The following is a 17,328-nucleotide window of genomic DNA, read 5'->3' as shown; positions in this document are numbered from 1 at the left end:
AGATATTTCCACATTTTCCTCGATACTGGAAGCCCACCAGTGGTTAATACCAACTCGATAACCACCTGTTAATAGCACTTGATTGAAACATATTTGGTCACAGTGTTACATGGATAGAAAACATTCAATAAAAACTCTTTCACATGAATATATTTTGAAAATTCCCAAAGGAACTGGCAGATTATTTTCCAGCAATGATTAGATCTTTCCGGAACTTTCTCGATGCTGAATGGCATCCTAACGGAAAGAATTCTGCGCGTGTATGTGTCGATCCTTCGCCGTCCACCTCCTCCAGCACGTTAGGCAACGATGTTGTCTTGTCGATGTCCTCACGAAAAATGAATGTGTCTCACCACCAGAATATCGCTTAAGTATGCTTTTTGTGTGTGATTAAATCGAGAGAAGGTGTGGTTTACGATGGCAATTTGGAAGGCAAACTAGAGGGGAATGAACTCTCTGAGCTCGGAACTTTCGGCGACTGAGCAATAATCGATTGCGGGCGCATACAATATTGGATACGGAAATATCCTTCTGATGGGGAAGAATAATCTTCTGAAGCTATCCTGTTAATTGCGATTGATTGAAAAACCACAAAACCAAATGTATTTGGTCACAGTGTTACATGGATAGAAAACATTCAATTAAACTCTTTAACATGAATATATTTTGAAAATTCCCAAAGGAACTGGCAGATTATTTTCAGTAACGATTAGATATTTCCACATTTTCCTCGATACTGGAAGCCCACCAGTGGTTAATGCCAACTCGATAACCACCTGTTAATAGCCGCGCGTGTATGTGTGTGTAGCGATGTCTTCCCAGGGAACCGTTTGTGGCATCACTCTCCTCCTGATAGATTCCCTTCTGGCCTAGGGTGCACAAACAGGCTCTTGGTGACACCGTTCATCAGCGCTTTCATGATAAACGAAGAGCTTCACCACAACAGCGACAACATGCTCCAATCGCTGTTCAATTAGAACTGAGTGGATTTCCGAGCGCCGCTCGCTTATATACCGATTGGTGATTTCAATAGCCTGTTTTGAAAGCAATTTTAAGACTATTGAAACAAGTTTTTGGATCAAAAAGTAACAAGTATATAACGCGTAGACATTTTATCTTTCGAATGAAGTGTTTATCATACCATTTCGTTCAGTTGTTTAGGAGCTATTAACGCTCAAAATCTCGGTCTCCGGCGTAACGCTTTCGTTTTCGAAACTTTGATTTTACACCCCGGTATAGAAATGAAAGACGTAGTCCTACGTCAATATTTTTTTATGTGAAAATAGTAATAAAATCGTTAATTCGTATCTAAAATCTACTGACAGCAAATTGTTCAGAAAATCTGTTCTTTCAACGATAACAACTTCACGTTGATCCGTTTTGATTTGAAAAAGTTGCGCAGGATGGAAGCCGAGAGAAGAAATTTGATTTTGGCCGTGTATGATGTGCTGAAACGTTTCCGTGAACGTTCTATTGCTGTTTGAATGAATCAGGGGACACGGCGTAGTGGAACTTACGATCGGAAGCAGAGGTTGAGGGTATTGAGACCAATTAAGGCAAACTCGGAACCCTCGGACTACGACTTCGCCAGATACTACAACTCTAACCAAAGCAGCATTCGCAGAATCCATATACGAGAAGTTTATCGTTATTTTAATTTTTGACGAAGTAAAAAGGATGCATGCTAACGGATGAAGAAACGTACAAGGAGATCGATTTTTGAACAGCGCCCAGGTCTGAAAGGGCCACTGCCATAGGAGTGGCCCCCAGCAAATTGAAGGTCATTTTCATTTTTAAATTTGTCAGGAAGTTCTTGATTTGGTAAAGGATTTGCAGCTGTAGACAGAAAATCAAGGTTCTGCTCACAAGCAAGACCTCAAACTTTGATGGAGGGTATCCGAACAAAAGTACGAAAATGCATCAAAAATTTAACGGAACATTTTTTCAATATTTTTTCTGGAAATAACAATCAATTATCTGCATTTTGATATAAAAGCATTTTTTTTATGTCGAGCATTATTTTTCAGAAATCAGAAGCAACAATGAAAGAAATCAGGATAAATGGGATTTTTGACGAAGAATTACGTCTAACAGGAAGACATGAAGGGTAAAAATGAAACATAAACACTGAACATGTAGGAAACAATGAAAGATATCGATTGCATATAATTCGATCATTTCATTCCTCACAAATAACTTGAAGGAGTGCTGGGTGTGCTTTTATTCACTTTTCAAGCATTGATATCGAAGTTTTGTTTTCTCCCTTCCCCTCCGAGTTGTGAAGTGAAGTTCCCAAAGGAACCCGAACAGAACGATTGTTCGGATACATCACCATAACGGAGTCGTCAGCACGTGGTTGGCACTCAGTATTAGATGATGGTAATCTTCCGCTATTGTGTAGCCTACGTAGTGCGCTTCCTGAAGAGCGCGTTATTGGAACAACTAATAGGATAGTATAATTTTTCCGTATGATGGGCTCAAAATGAAAGGGGTGTAAGTGACATCATCGATTTCTCTACATCGACTCTCTCTTTTGGTCATAACTTAGCTGCCAACACATTCCCAGCTGTATTCGACAATATGGAAGATAGGTCTATCGGTTGCTAAAGCAAACTCAAATTGGAACGTTTTTGCTGTTGAGTTATTAACTAAAGAAAAAGTTGATGTAGAGAAATCGATCAAGTCACTTACACCCCTTTTCTTCTTAGCCCCACATATATATTTTTTTGAATCAGTAAGCAATGCACCTGACACTGGACCTTGAGTTGTTTTTTCTGGCCCAAATCAAAGGGCAAAGCTGGAGGTCATTCAGATGATGACAGATCTGACAATATACACCTCCGTTTCCGAACAAACTGCAAAAATGAGATTATTACTGATAAGCATTTTACCGTCGAATATCAAGTATATATCCCAATTCATGACGTAGAAATTGGAGGGGTGAAAACTGAAACGGGTCTGAAGTACGAAAAACTAAAAATCAATGGAGTTGGCAAGATCAAGAAGCACCCTTCGATGGAAGTCAAACTGTTGAACTGTCGTCAACTGCAGAAAGTCTCTCATGAGGTTGAGAAACCTAATTTTACGCCATCTGACCCGTTTCGAGACGCTTCTGCTGACCCCGCCTTTCCTGATTACGTTCTTCAGTGGCACTAACGGTCCTAGAGGAACTTTGCTGTCTCAACGTTGTCTTACTTGCGTCATTTTTAGAAGTACTTTGTTGAGATTTTCTATGCCAAATAACACGCCTTGAATATATGCAAGCTCTGGAATACGCGTGACCACAGTGCAAGTCGAAGGGAATTTCTATGACAAAAGATTTCCCCCGGCCAGAACGGGAATCGAACCTGAACTTCCGGAATGAAAAGTGTGACGCTCACCACTCGGCCACGGCAGCACCCTTACTACGTTATTGAGGCTACCGGTGTGACTCTTGATGTCAAAGCCCACGGCTTGAAAAAACGCAAATTAGTTGACGAGATGGTCGCGAACTTAGTTGCGAGTTCAAAGACAAAGGACAAAGTCCCTAAGGAGGTATCCCCTCTCAACTTGTCTGAAAAATTGAGTACAGCGACCAGCAGAATCATGAAGCTCCCAACTTCCGTTGGAATAGTTCACTTTCGAACGACCTAGCACTCCAGGGGACATCAAAAAGCCCAACTGTCCCTATTTTACCATCAATAACAACTCCTCAACCAGGAGTCATAAACGCTCCAAGGCTTCTTCACTACAAAAACTATTGGTGTCTACAAGAAAGGCAGCTTTCATAATGTCGAACATTATCGCCCGATATCTATTTCGAGCTGCCTAGCAAAAGAGCTCGAGAGTTTACTTCATGGTGCACCGTATCCGATCCGTACAGCCTGTGATTTCGGAGTTCCAACACGGCTCCAACGGTCTTCAACGAAGTATCTGAACTCTTTGATTTTAATATAAGCACAGGGTTTTTCAGGTTTAACGCTCACGCAACAAATTTTAATAACTTCTACAAAAGAGAACCGATTTTTTATTTTTAAAACACGAAAATAAAGCTTATTCTAGGACATTTTCGATGTGACCACCCCTTTTTTAGATAACGCGTTTTAAACGGTGAATAAAATTCTTCAAGCACATCTCTAACATTACGACTTCGACGCTGTTGAAAATCCGAACTATTTCTTCTTTAAGCTCCTCCAAATTTTGTGGCTTATTAACGTAACAACGGTCCTTCACGTGCCTCCAGAGGAAGTAATCGACAGCGAGAAATGTTGAAATTCTTACCATAAAAGGACAAAGTTTCATAAAAGCTTCGGTTGCTCGAGTAATAAGATTTCACTAAAAATACAAGTTCTTTTAAATTGTACATCTTGACACTAAAAATCTTCCGATAAGACTGAACGAGTAGCCGAATATTATCGTCCTGAGGTGGGGAATGCAGTGTTACCCACGACGGAGCGAAAAAAAATTATAAGGAGCTATAAGAACAGAATTAAGTCACTTCAAACAGTCTGTACAACCATGAGGTCGAAGACGTTTGAAATCATGTAAATAATTTCATAATATGATGTTTGTCTGTAAGCTTGTCCCACATTAATAGATATTTGACCGAGACAAGGCGACCTGTGCGCAGGAGGCCGAAGATTTTTGGAAGATCTGCTGTCTTCAATTCAATGCGGGTTTGTTCTTGCAAAGCCCGTGGATCGTGGATACCGCCGGAGAGTTTCCACGGGCACACGCAGGCATTGGTCGGTCGATGATAGCCGGCAACGAAAGTCCAGAAGGGACATCATGGGAGTGCTGGGGTGAACCTTCTTAACAGATACTGTTTTTGTGTTATCATGAAATTATAGAATGAAGTAAAATGTTCACCGACTATATTACACAATATAAGTAATGATTAATAAAGAGATAAAATAATGAAAGTATTATTTCCTGTTTTGATTGCTCGATTTGCCTGTTCTAATACACTGAATTTATCATTCATCCGTCTCAAAAATCTTCGAAAAAGCGTTTATTTACCGACAACATCGATATTATATTAGCTTTAGGGATATATCCATTAGCGATTGAAAACCTGTGGCATTCTATTGCCTGTCTTCGGGCGTTTTCATCTAAGCGCGTATGAATTGACTTTTTTACAATCTGTATTGTTGGAGAAATATATGTGAGCAGGAGTTACTAAATTCTCTGTAGAAGGTTGAATTATGCCTCGTATATCTTGAAAAAATTATAATAAAACAAAATAGAAAGTATATGGACTAGACAAGGTTCATCTTAGCGGATGTCGATATTTTTCTATGTACCTAGATTCCTAGCTTTTTCCGCTGAACTCTGCTACTCTCTCTCTCTCTCTTCAAGGATGGTTAGTCCGAAGAAAGGGTGTCCCCTGACGAAATAGTGTGTATTTTTACCGTAATTCTGGGATTGGTTGTTTTGCAATGTGTGACGAAGATAACTAGGCTCCGAAAACATGCTAATTAATTCTGGTTCAGGTGGTTCAGTTCTCGTCGATTTTTAGGAATAATCTGGAGCAATATTTTTATATATTTATTTATATATATTTTATTTATATTTTTTTTTATACATTCTTTTCTCGTTATCTTTCGCGAAACTTGAACATTTTATCATACCAAAGTTGGTTGTTCGTCGAAAAATTGGTCAAGGTGCTTTTTATGGCCTCCGAAAATCGAAGCTTCTACAATTTTGCAGGGACCTGAACCAGTGATAATCTGCAGGTTTTGCATCTTGTTAGTACAGCGGGTGGGATAGCAAATCATAGCCAAACTCCAACAATAATTATCGTGTTGTTCAATAGGCATGTGATCATGCATTGTCATGGTAAAACACGACGCTCCCGCTTCAATGGTTAATTTTGGACGTTTGTCCTGGACCGGTGCCTTTATTTCGTCCATTTGCGAGTAGTACTTGTTGGAATTGACCTGGTTAGAGTTGCTGGATGAATTACATAACATTACATAACATATATCATAATATATCATATATCATAATCAATCAAAGATGTAATCCAACGTCAAAGCCCTGGTTTCAGGGTATAATTTTCAAAACGTTTTAACAAGAACTAGAATGAACCAGGAGAAAATCAGGCTTGGTCAAATGTAAGAAAGTCACAGGAGGGTTGTGTCCGAGACACGACCGCATAGTTGACGTAGGATTCCGTTAGGCTATCTATTGATTTTGGATATATTGCAGAATTACATCGTTAAACTCTTTGATAACGATTTGGTGGCCCTGAAAAGGGCCGTTTTGTATGGTTGTTCACTCCACCAGTGTTTACCGAGTGATGATGACAGAAGGATGGTAAACAGCCGTTGGATGGTGCGTATCAGATAAAAGAAGTGAAACGAGATATGATGAAAACTGCCCTCTGTGATCCTAGACGAAATGTTTACTGTGATATGTATGAATGAAATAAAGAAAAAAAAACTCTCCAATGTAATATAAGATAATTACAAATACCGAACACAATTATCAATTTTTCTCATCAGCGAAAACATGTTACATATTTGAAATGGAAAAGGTAATTTTCTTTTATAATTTTTACTTTATGAGTGTTTATTCAACCCAACGCGAATTTTATTTGAACTAACAACACCTAATACTATATGTAGAGCATATGGGAAATCACTTTTTTAATATTTCTTCACTTTTACAATTTTTCACGTCGTATAAATTTTGCTTGTGTGAAAATGAACACAACAAAACAGACCGCATAAACCAAACAACCTGTTCTCGAGCAGGAACACACCTTGGTTTTTATTTATGAAAATTGAAATAAATCGTTTCATTTATCATTTTTAACACAACTGCTATCATATACAATTTTACACTTACACTTGTGCTGAATTTTTCATAATACACGATCGGTCATTGACAAGAAATTTCACGAAGAAACCAACATTAAAGTTCTAAACATAAATTTTATTTGCTAGAATTAATCGTATCACTCACCTTACTTGCAATACAAAAATGCCCCCGACTTGCATATATTTGCCATGCCGTTTTCCCTCAGGCAGCTTGGTCATCAACTGTTAGGGAATCAACTGTTAGGGAATATATTTCGGTAGGAACAAAAGCTCCCCGTGCTTCCATGTATTTGCATTGCCGATTTCCCCCAGGCAGCTTGGTTTTGATGTCTCTGTTAGGGACCCGCCGCATGTGTCAATTTCGACCAATCAGAAATGGGTATTTCCGTTAGGATAGGGGTTTAGATGTTTCAATTGTTCGATAGTTAGTTTCATGACATATATTATTTTCTTCAATATAAAAAATTGTTATGAAGTGCCGAAATCAATTGACGCAAAAATTTAATCAATCCATCATTAAATGACTGAGCAATAAGCATTTGAAATTGGACAATTTTCACGATGTACTCGATTTTCGATTTTCAATTTGGACCCCAATATGTTCCCGAAAGACGTAATCCTGCGTCAAAAAAAAATATATAGATGCTATCCCAACAACCAGGGCTTGGCCAAGTCATATTCATCTGGGGATAGTCAGGGGACTATGAAGACACATTCAATTGGAAATGCTTCTTCCAGCAGTGAACCCCTTTCATTTCATTTTATTTATCTGGCATTGTAAGGGATAATCCCTTATAAAATACTACCTCCGTGTTGTAAAACGCTTTCCCAGAGATGAAATGTTCCTCTCTCTCATTTTAAAATTTTGGTGTTAATGGTGTAACTACTTTTCTGCATCAGAAATCAAGTGTTTGTTTCACTCCACATGGACGTTTAAACAAGATTGTGTACGCGGGCAACGAGGTACATGTCGGGGTGGAGTAGTAGTGGTGAATTGAAGTCAAGTTGAATGAAGAGGCAGATTTGTATTCATTCGTCACGTCAATTAGAAAAAGAATTAAGCAAACTTGCTTCAACTAGAAACAAATTGACGAGCGTGAAGAGCGATAAATGACAAAATTAGTCATGTTGACAACGAATGCCGAAGAAGTCCTATTCGAAGCGAAACGACTGAGAGGATTTTCATATTTTGTTTTCGAAAATGTTGGACCCTGCCAACAACAATAAGTTTCAATCTAATTTGTTTTTTAAAATGAATAACATTACAATGATTTACCTTGATACATTATTCAAAACTTTCTGATAATTTACGGATTCCGTCGTGAAACAAAGGTTCATTTTTGAAGCCATGAACAATTCCAGACAATTTTTGATGCCCTGTTCTGAGGTAAAGTGTATTCCACTCAAAGTGCTCTGCATCTATCGAAACAAATGGTAGACGGAAGTGGCAAGGTCCGAACTGTAAGGCGAATGAACCAGAATTTCTCATCCGAAATTTTCCATTTTTTGACGTAGAACTACGTCTTTCAGGAAGGGTGCCAAATCAGAAATCAGGTCACGTTTTTATGAAATAAAGTTAACGTTAATAACTATTTTCACTGTGAATGAATTCTCATGATTTGCATACCAATCGAACCGGAAATTTTCTAAGATTTGTTTGATATGCTATACATTACAACTAGATGATCTCTAAACGGTTTAAATTCATGAAAACTGGAAGAACTACCTTTTTTCCCATACATTTGTTCTGCCGATTTGTTCTGCCCGTATTTCGAATGCTTACAACTCGAACATTTCTTAATAGAACGGAAAGATGTTTGCATCAATTGATAGGAAATATTTCTACGCGTCTATCACAATTAACAAAATGTTATTTTTCATTAGATGAACAATTGAATAACTGTAAAATGTCGAGCGTTAACTAAACACCCTAACTGCCAAGTTTTGATTTGCTCGATTTACGGTTTCCCCAACACAGACTTCAAAATCGATGTACCTGTGGAAATCCGCTCTGCAAATATACATGCAAGTCGGGGGTATTTTTGTTCCCACCGAGCTGTGTTTCCCTAACACGGACTTCAAAATTAATGTGCCTGGGGGAATCCGCTTTGCAAATACATGCAAGTCGGAGATATTTTTTGTTGTTGAGTACTTTTATACCCGCTTGTCGTTGTGCAGACCGGAATATGTTTCCCTAAAACGTACTTTCAAACTGAGAAGCACGGGAAAATCGTCATTTCAGGTACTAGAGGTGAATGAACTTTCGCGGTTCGAGAGCTACGTAAACATGAGATGTGCAATAATTTCAGAGAGAAATATAAAATACAATAATCGTTTGACAATTCTTCCGTTCACATATTTTGGTAGTCGTAGGCATCATATCACACGTTAAAGGACGTTCATCAAATTTATTTGTAATGAGAACATAATCTATTACAAAAATTTCGATGCATTCCAAAAAAATATTCGAAGTGGTAAACAAGGGGATTGCATAATATGATTGCGTAGTTCTACGTCGAAAATATGCGGTCGTGTCATAGATACAACCCCTTACAATTTTTTGACGTAGGACTACGTCTTTCATTTCTATACCGGGGTGTAAAACCAAAGTTTCGAGAACGAAAACGTTACGCTGGAGACCGAGATTTTGAGCGTTAATAGCTCTTAAACAACTGAACGAAATGGTATGATAAACACTTCATTTGAAAGATAAAATGTCTACGCGTCATATACTTGTTACTTTTTCATCCAAAAACTTGTTTCAATAGTCTTAAAATTGCTTTCAAAACAGGCTATTGAAATCAAAAATCGGTATATAAGCGAGCGCCGCTCGTAAACCCACTCAGTTATGATTGAACAGCGATTGGAGCATGTTGTCGCTGTTGTTGTGAAGCTAATTTCGTTTATCATGAATGCGCTGATGAACGGTGTCACCAAGAGCCTGTTTGTGCACCTAATGCCAAAAGGGAATCCATCAGGAGGAGAGTGATGCCACGGTTCCGCTTGAAACATCGGAGCAGCCGCCACACACACACACACATACACGCGCGGAATTCTCGTTGCTATCATCGTTGCTGAAAAATAATCTGCCAGTTCCCCTGGGAATTGAAAAATACATTCATGCGAAATAGTTTATTTTAATGTTTTCTATCCATATAACACTGCAACCAAATACATTTGGTTTTGTTATTTTTCAATCAATCGCAATTAACAGGAAAGCTTCTGAATATTTTTTTCCCCATCAGTGGAAATTTTCGTATCCAATATTGGATGCATAACATGGAAAACGGAAAATGTTTCACATCGCGAAAATCAAGTCATTTTCGAGCGATTATTTGCTTTCTACTCATATAATGCTTCGACCAAATACATTTCGTTTTGGATTTTTTCAATCAAGTGCGATCAACGTAAGACCACGTCTTTCGGCAATTTATTAGAGGTGCAATGAATCTTTAGGAATTCCCGCTCTACGCGCACTGGCAAACAATGTTTACTCAACAATTTCTCAAACTAGAAATGGGTGTTGTGAGAGAGGATTAGCGAACGCGAAAACGACAAACGGGAGAAAGATACGTTTGGAGGTTGAAGGAAATTGGCAGAAAACTTCTTCATTCTATCATTCAAATAATGTGATTCATACCACATCGTTTTGCCAGAAAGAGATTATTAATGCTCAAAGGAGGAATCGAGTCCTCCGAGGAAATTACCCAGCGCAAATTAGAGTCGACTATCGATTGCGGCATTCGTACACAAATAATTTTATAATGCAGTTTCACCAAAGTGATTTCTTCGGATATATTCACTACATCATGTCATGTATTTCATATTCGTCATAAGGAAATTCATATCCATGGCACCTATCGGTAACGAATTATTATCGAAACCACGATTTTCGCCAAATGCTCCTTTCAGTTCGGCCTGTAAAAAACTTTTCTGTACTCTAATCCATCAAATTTGGAGCCCTGAAAAGGGCCGTTGATTATATGCTAAGCTAATATAGCACGCTCTCCTCGGATACGATGGGCCAGCTGGATGTCCTTGGGCATGATGTGACGCGTTTTGCATGGATAGCACACAAATTGGTATCTTCGAATAAGCCTCCTGCAGCGTCATAACCGCGGAACTTTGGAAGCGCAAGTCGGTTTTGAAGTCCTGAGCAATTCCACGAACCAAATGCTGCAAAGGTAGCTTGCGGATCAGCAATTCGGTCGATATCTGATAGCGACGAATTTCATGCGAAGTTCCCGGTCGATAGCGATGTGGCTTCTCCACCTATCCTGCTACTGGTGCGCTTATCCGAGCTGACTTCGTGTGCCTTACCACCGAATGACTAACGAGCTGTCTGCGAAAGACTAACGAGCTCGAGTCCTCACGGTGCGAGAGTAGAGTAAGAAATGAACGAAAGCAAAGGAAGCGTCATTTTATAAACCATATAAGTATAGAATCTAAATCCCACCCTTATTATATTCGTGAGTATACAGTAAGCTTATACAATAAAGAGGGTGGGGTTTACATTCGATTCTTTTATGTTTTATAAAATGACACTTCCCTTGCTTTCATTTCTTACTCTACTCTCGCACCGTGAGGACTCGTTTCATCGGGACTAAGTAGACAGCTCGTTAGTCTTTCGGTGGTAAGGCACCACGAAAACAGCTCGGATAAGCGCATCAGCCGCAGGAAGCGTGAAGAAGCCACATCGCTATCGACCGGGAACTTCGCATGAAATTCGTCGCTATCAGAAGTCAACCGAATTGCTGATCCGCAAGCTACCTTTGCAGCATTTGGTTCGTGGAATTGCTCAGGACTTCAAAACCGACTTGCGCTTCCAAAGTTCCGCGGTTATGACTCTGCAGGAGGCTTATTAGAAGATACCAATTTGTGTGCTATCCATGCAAAACGCGTCACATCATGCCCAAGGACATCCAGCTGGCCCATCGTATCCGAGGAGAGCGTACTATATTAGCTTAGCATATAATCAACAGCCCTTTTCAGGGCTCCAAATTTGATGGATTAGAGTTCAGAAAAGTTTTTTACAGGCCGAACTGAAAGGAGCATTTAGCGAAAATCGTGGTGTCGATGATAATTCGATACCGATAGGTGCCATGGATAAGGATTTCATAATGAAAAATATGAAATATATGACATGATGTAGTGAATATATCCCCATATCGAAGAAATCACTTTGATGAAACTGTTTACCGTTTGTCGTTTTTAATTGTTGGGAAAGGGCATTATTTCTGCTGACTAAATTCCAAGAAAAAATCCATTCCTTCTTTAAGCGTGATTCATTCTGCTTCGGATCAACGGAACAGTATGATAATCATTTCATACAAAAGATAAAATGTCCAAGAGTTATATGATTGCTATTTATTGAGTCGAAAAATTGTTTCAATAGCTTAATGATAGCTTCGAAAACAGGTTATTGAAATCATTCGTATCCGTATGTAGCGCGCCCACTTGGAAACCCATTAATCTTATTGGAATGTGAGATGGGGAAGCTCATACTTACGTCTATGCATTATGCTGTACACTACAGACTTTTTTTCTCCGTACTGATTAAGAAGCCGACCGAACTATAGGTCGACAAGTCAGTCTGCAGTCGGCGGGGGCTCTTAATTTCGTTTTTGCAGGCCGAACCGAAAAAATTTCATTCGAGTTAACTCTTTTTTACAGTAATGCTTTTGAATCCGGACACTTTGCATTACATTCAATATCATACCACAGCCATAACATTTTTTTCATGTTGAATTTATGCGATTAATAGTTGCTAATATAGTTACTGATAGTTTCTTGATAGTTACTTATCAATCGCATTAATTCAACATGCAGAAAATGTTGTGGCTGCGGTATGGTATTAAATGTAACGCAAAGTGTCCGGATTCAAATACATTACTGTATACTTACTTCGATGTTATTCGTTTCTCTCTCAGGGTAAGCAACGAATATAATAAGGGTGGGGTTTAGATTCTATACTTTTATGGTTTATAAAATGACGCTTCCTTTGCTTTCGTTCATTTCTTACTCTACTCTCGCACCGTGACGACTCGTTTGTTTGGGACCAAGCAGATAGATAGTTGGTCTTTCAGTGGTAAGGCACACGAAAGCAGCTCGGATAAGCGCACCAGCCGCAGGATAGGTGAAGAAGCCACATCGCTATCGACCGGGAACTTTGCGTGAAATTCATCGCTATCGGAAGTCGACCGAATTGCTGATCCGCAAGCTACCTTTGCAGCTTTTGGATCGTGGAATTGCTCACGACTTCAAAACCGACTTGCGCTTCCAAAGTTCCGCGGTTATGACTCTGCAGGAGGCTTATTCGAAGATACAAATTTGTGTGCTATCCACGCAAAACGCGTCACATCATGCCCAAGGACATTCAGTTGGCCCATCGAATCCAAGGAGAGGGTGCTATATTAGCTTAGCATATAATCATCGGCCCTTTTCAGGGCTCCAAATTTGATGGATTAGAGTTTAGAAAAGTTTTTTGCAGGCCAAACTGAAACGAGAATTTTCGTTTGGATGCCATACAGCATCGAGAAAATTCCGGAAAGATCTAATCGTTGCTGAAAAATAATCTGCCAGTTCCCTGGGAATTGAAGAATACATCCATGCGAAAGAGTTTATTTTAATGTTTTCTAATTATATGGCGAACACAGCGACCAAATACATTCGATTTCGTAATTTTTCAATCAAGTGTAATTAGCTAGAAAGCTTCTGAAGATTATTCTTTCCCATCAGTAGGATATTTTCGTATCCAATATTGGATGCATAACATGAAAAACGGAAAATGTTTCGTATCGCGAAAATTATATAATTTTCAATCGATTATTGCTCAGTCGCCGAAATTTTCATACTCAGAGAGTTCATTCTCCTCTAGTTTGCCTTCCAAATTGCCATCGTAAACCACACCTTCTCTCGATTCAATCACGCACGAAAAGTATACTGAAATGATATTCTGGTGGTGAAACCGATTCATTTTTCGTGAGGCGTCGTGCACATATTACGTAACGCGATAAGGGGGGAGGGGGTAGATGTTGCGTTACTTTCTGTTTATTAGAGATAGGAAATTGCGTTACGAAAGGGGGGGGGAGGCGGTTCAAAATTCGGATTTTTAGCGTTACGTAATTTGTGCACGACGCCAGAGGACATCGACAAGACAACATCGTTACTGAACGAGCTGAACGGCGAGGGATCGAGGGATTCATTACCTGGCCTTACCTGACCTGAAATGCAATCAGTTTGTTTTAACTGTGAGGGAGCGCAGAAAAGCCGATGCTGATACTCTCGTGACCAAGAGAGTATCAGCATCGAAATACGGATCCTCGGGAAGACATAGAAGCAACCGCCACACACACACACATACACGCGCGCAACTCTTTTCGTTTGCTGGTTATCGAGAGGAAACCTGGAAAGAAATGATCGTTGCTGAAAAATAATCTGCCAGTTCTCCTTGGAATTGAAAATTACATTCAAGCGAGTTTATTTTAATGTTTTCTATCCATATAATACTGCGACCACATACATTTGGTTTTGTGATTTGTCAATCAAGTGCAGTTAGCAGGAAAGCTTCTGAAGATTATTCTTCAGAACAAGGTTTTTTGTATCCAATATTGGATGCATAAAACCTTGAGTCTCCAACGTAACACTCTCGTTTTTGAAGTCACCCAAATATTTATTTATTCATTCATTCAGGATGTATTTAGATTCAACTTCAAACAAATGATCTCTAAATCAACGATAGTCCTACGTCACCCTTGCGGTTATACCATAGATATAACCCACTTCCTGTTTTTTAACTGGAACAGTAACATGAGGCCGGTCTTCCGTGTTACACATCAAACACTGCGTATGAGACGTACAATGTTCACGCTGCTCTCGCAGTTTTGTGTTTGTAGACAATCATGATTTTTTCGTATCTTATGTTTGAAAATGTGACATGTTTGTTTCACATGATATTCAAACATCATGTACAGTTTCTCTTGTATTTTCTCCCAAGCAACGACGATGTGTAGAGTAAAAGAACCGAGTTAGATGCCACACCACCACCACTTAACACACGGTGTGTTGGTGTGTTGACATGGAAAAGGGAAGGGAAGAATCTATCATGACAATGGGTGCTTCGTCCAAAATTTTGGCCAAATAGACTACACCTCTTTATATACTCTGAACAAAATAAGCGTCAATTGATATCAGAGTGCTTCACAATTGATATCATTATTTAGTTCACGCATCAATTTATAAATTGAATTTCTGAAATATCTGCTATTGTCAGCTATTTGAACAAATACTAAAATTGATTAGAGCGTGACGGAGATGTTTAGTTTCTCACATCAAAATACCAAGAATAGGTGTGAGCTTTCCTAAAAACATCCATCTAAAACTAATTTTTGTGTACTTATTTATTTATTTAGCCAGCATTTGTATGACGTCGCCCCGCTGTGCACTCGGTTCCGCAGACTTCAATTGGCAATATGCACGGAGAAAACAAAATCTCATAAAAAGCTTCTTTCTATTCAGAGAATGTTTTCTTTTCACCGGAAATAGATTATGGATTATTTAATCAGACTTGCAAAATGTGCATGAATTCATAGTCTCTGAGTTCACGTAATTTTTGCAATACGAACTAAATTTCTAGTTAGTTTCTGTGAAAAGGTGCTCTACAAATAACTGTTTTAGAAGGAATTATTTTTTCCCGTGCATGAAAAGAAACGAAACAAAAGCAATGAATACTGCGACAACGGGTGGTATGTTTGGACATGATGTGCTTGAATTATAAACATCGTGTTCGTTTATGATGTGAGAAACGCATGTTTATGTTTGAGTATCATTTATGTTTGAGTATCAGTATCAAAAGCATGTTCGGATTCAAACAAAAACATGTGTTTTTCACATCGCGTGCACATGTGTCAGTGTTTTTCGGAAGACTGCATGAGGCTGAGCGTTGTCATAATGGAATATTATCGATGCATGTCTGGTGGCATAATCTGGACGTTTTACGGCAATATTTCGTTTAAAATGGATCAACTGTAGCCTGTAGAAGTTTCCATTGACCGTTTTCGATGCGCTTCAACTGCACTTCTCTTCCAACGTAAACAGGAAATCAAATTTGCAAATTGTGCTTATTTGCAACGAAACTCGACATTTTCAACGCAGTACCAATTAAATGTGTTGTGCCAAACTTAAAGACTTGTAAACAATATTTGGTCGACGATTGTCGACACTTCCCGATTCAGCGAAATCAGCTGTCGCCGTCGACTATTAATAGCACCTAGAGCCATCTTGTGGAAACGGAACAGATTAAGCTGCACAACCAATATTAATCTGGATAGTATCATTCTTCAAGGAAAACGAGCATCCCTAGCCGTCTCTTCATTCCCTCGCACACACCTCCTTTCGCGCAGAAATGTCACCACACTTGGGTCAATCGACTGCAGCGGCTTTCTTATCTCTTCCAAACAATCTCATCCTATCCGGCTTTCCCTCAGTTCCATTTCAAAACTAAGAGAGTTTACCCACCGATAGTTTTCCATGATCATTCGACGATTGCAAGACGAAGGCGATTACCCTTCGTCTGTTGAATTGATAACGACATTCTATCGGGTGGGGTGATAGCGGCCGCGAAGTTGTTTTGGTGTGGAAAGACACGCACGCGTACTGCGTGCAGCGTGCATTTGACGTTCATTCTTGGCCGCACTCATTCTGATATTCACGAAATTTCACGTCAAAATATCTCCTGAAAAGCTGCTATCCGATTATCGAAACACAGTGTCACTGCGTCAGAAAAAACGGGGGTGTTCGAATATGTGATGCGTGATATCACCAAAAACCTGGTCAATTAAATGCGTTTACCTTCGAATTTAATTATTCAGCCCACTCGATTACCACTTAATGTAAATCAATTCGCTTTCACCGGTAAACATCCGCGGGCTGCTCGGTGACGAGGCAAAGGCTATCGGGTCATTCGAAAGCGCGTTTATTTTAATGTTTTTTTTCGTGTGTTATGTATTACGGATACACCGAACATTCACATGCGCTCACAAATCACTGCATTATTTCACATGGCGTGCGTTTGCAATCAGAAACGGCAGATTAATTCCCACCAGCAAGTGTTATCATAAAAACAATAATAAATTGTCGTTCACTGCTGCCGAATCAGCACTAATCACTAATCACACTACATGAACACAGAAACGGGGCTCGGGATGGTGTTGCCTCGGCGGGGCTGCGGACGAACTGATAGCGACGATTGCGCGCTGCTGCTATCAGTGAAACTTGAACTTGCGTCCAAATTGATCGAAACGAATCGTGCGCGATGCGTCACTGATTTTACTACGTTTCCCCTTATCGTCGTCATTCTTCCACACTACCAGTGGTTAAATGCAGAACCCACGTTGCTGCAATGTATGGTATGTAGGTATGCATTCACCACATCTCAAAGCAATCCACTTGCAATTGAACTAATCGGAGGCCCGATTGTTGCTTACCTTCCGTTCGTTCACACTCTCGCACTCGCACTCGAACTCTT

The 17,328-nt window shown here is 39.4% G+C and overlaps 1 protein-coding gene across 1 annotated transcript in view; it reads right to left on the bottom strand.

The window, feature by feature from the left end:
* The window catches only part of LOC129762216 (diacylglycerol lipase-alpha), a 176,303-nt gene extending 158,985 nt beyond the window's left edge, over positions 1-17,318 (bottom strand). The window contains exon 1 of the mRNA XM_055760271.1: positions 16,653-17,318. The gene's annotated coding sequence lies outside the window, so the exon portion shown is untranslated. The remainder of the gene's footprint in view (positions 1-16,652) is intronic.
* Between the last annotated feature and the right edge of the window lie 10 nt (positions 17,319-17,328).

Source organism: Toxorhynchites rutilus, chromosome 1 (genome assembly GCF_029784135.1).
Source record: "Toxorhynchites rutilus septentrionalis strain SRP chromosome 1, ASM2978413v1, whole genome shotgun sequence".
In the NCBI taxonomy this organism is placed as follows: domain Eukaryota; kingdom Metazoa; phylum Arthropoda; class Insecta; order Diptera; family Culicidae; genus Toxorhynchites; species Toxorhynchites rutilus.
Note: the sequence above shows the minus strand (reverse complement) of the source record. Positions and strands in the feature narration are given on the sequence as shown.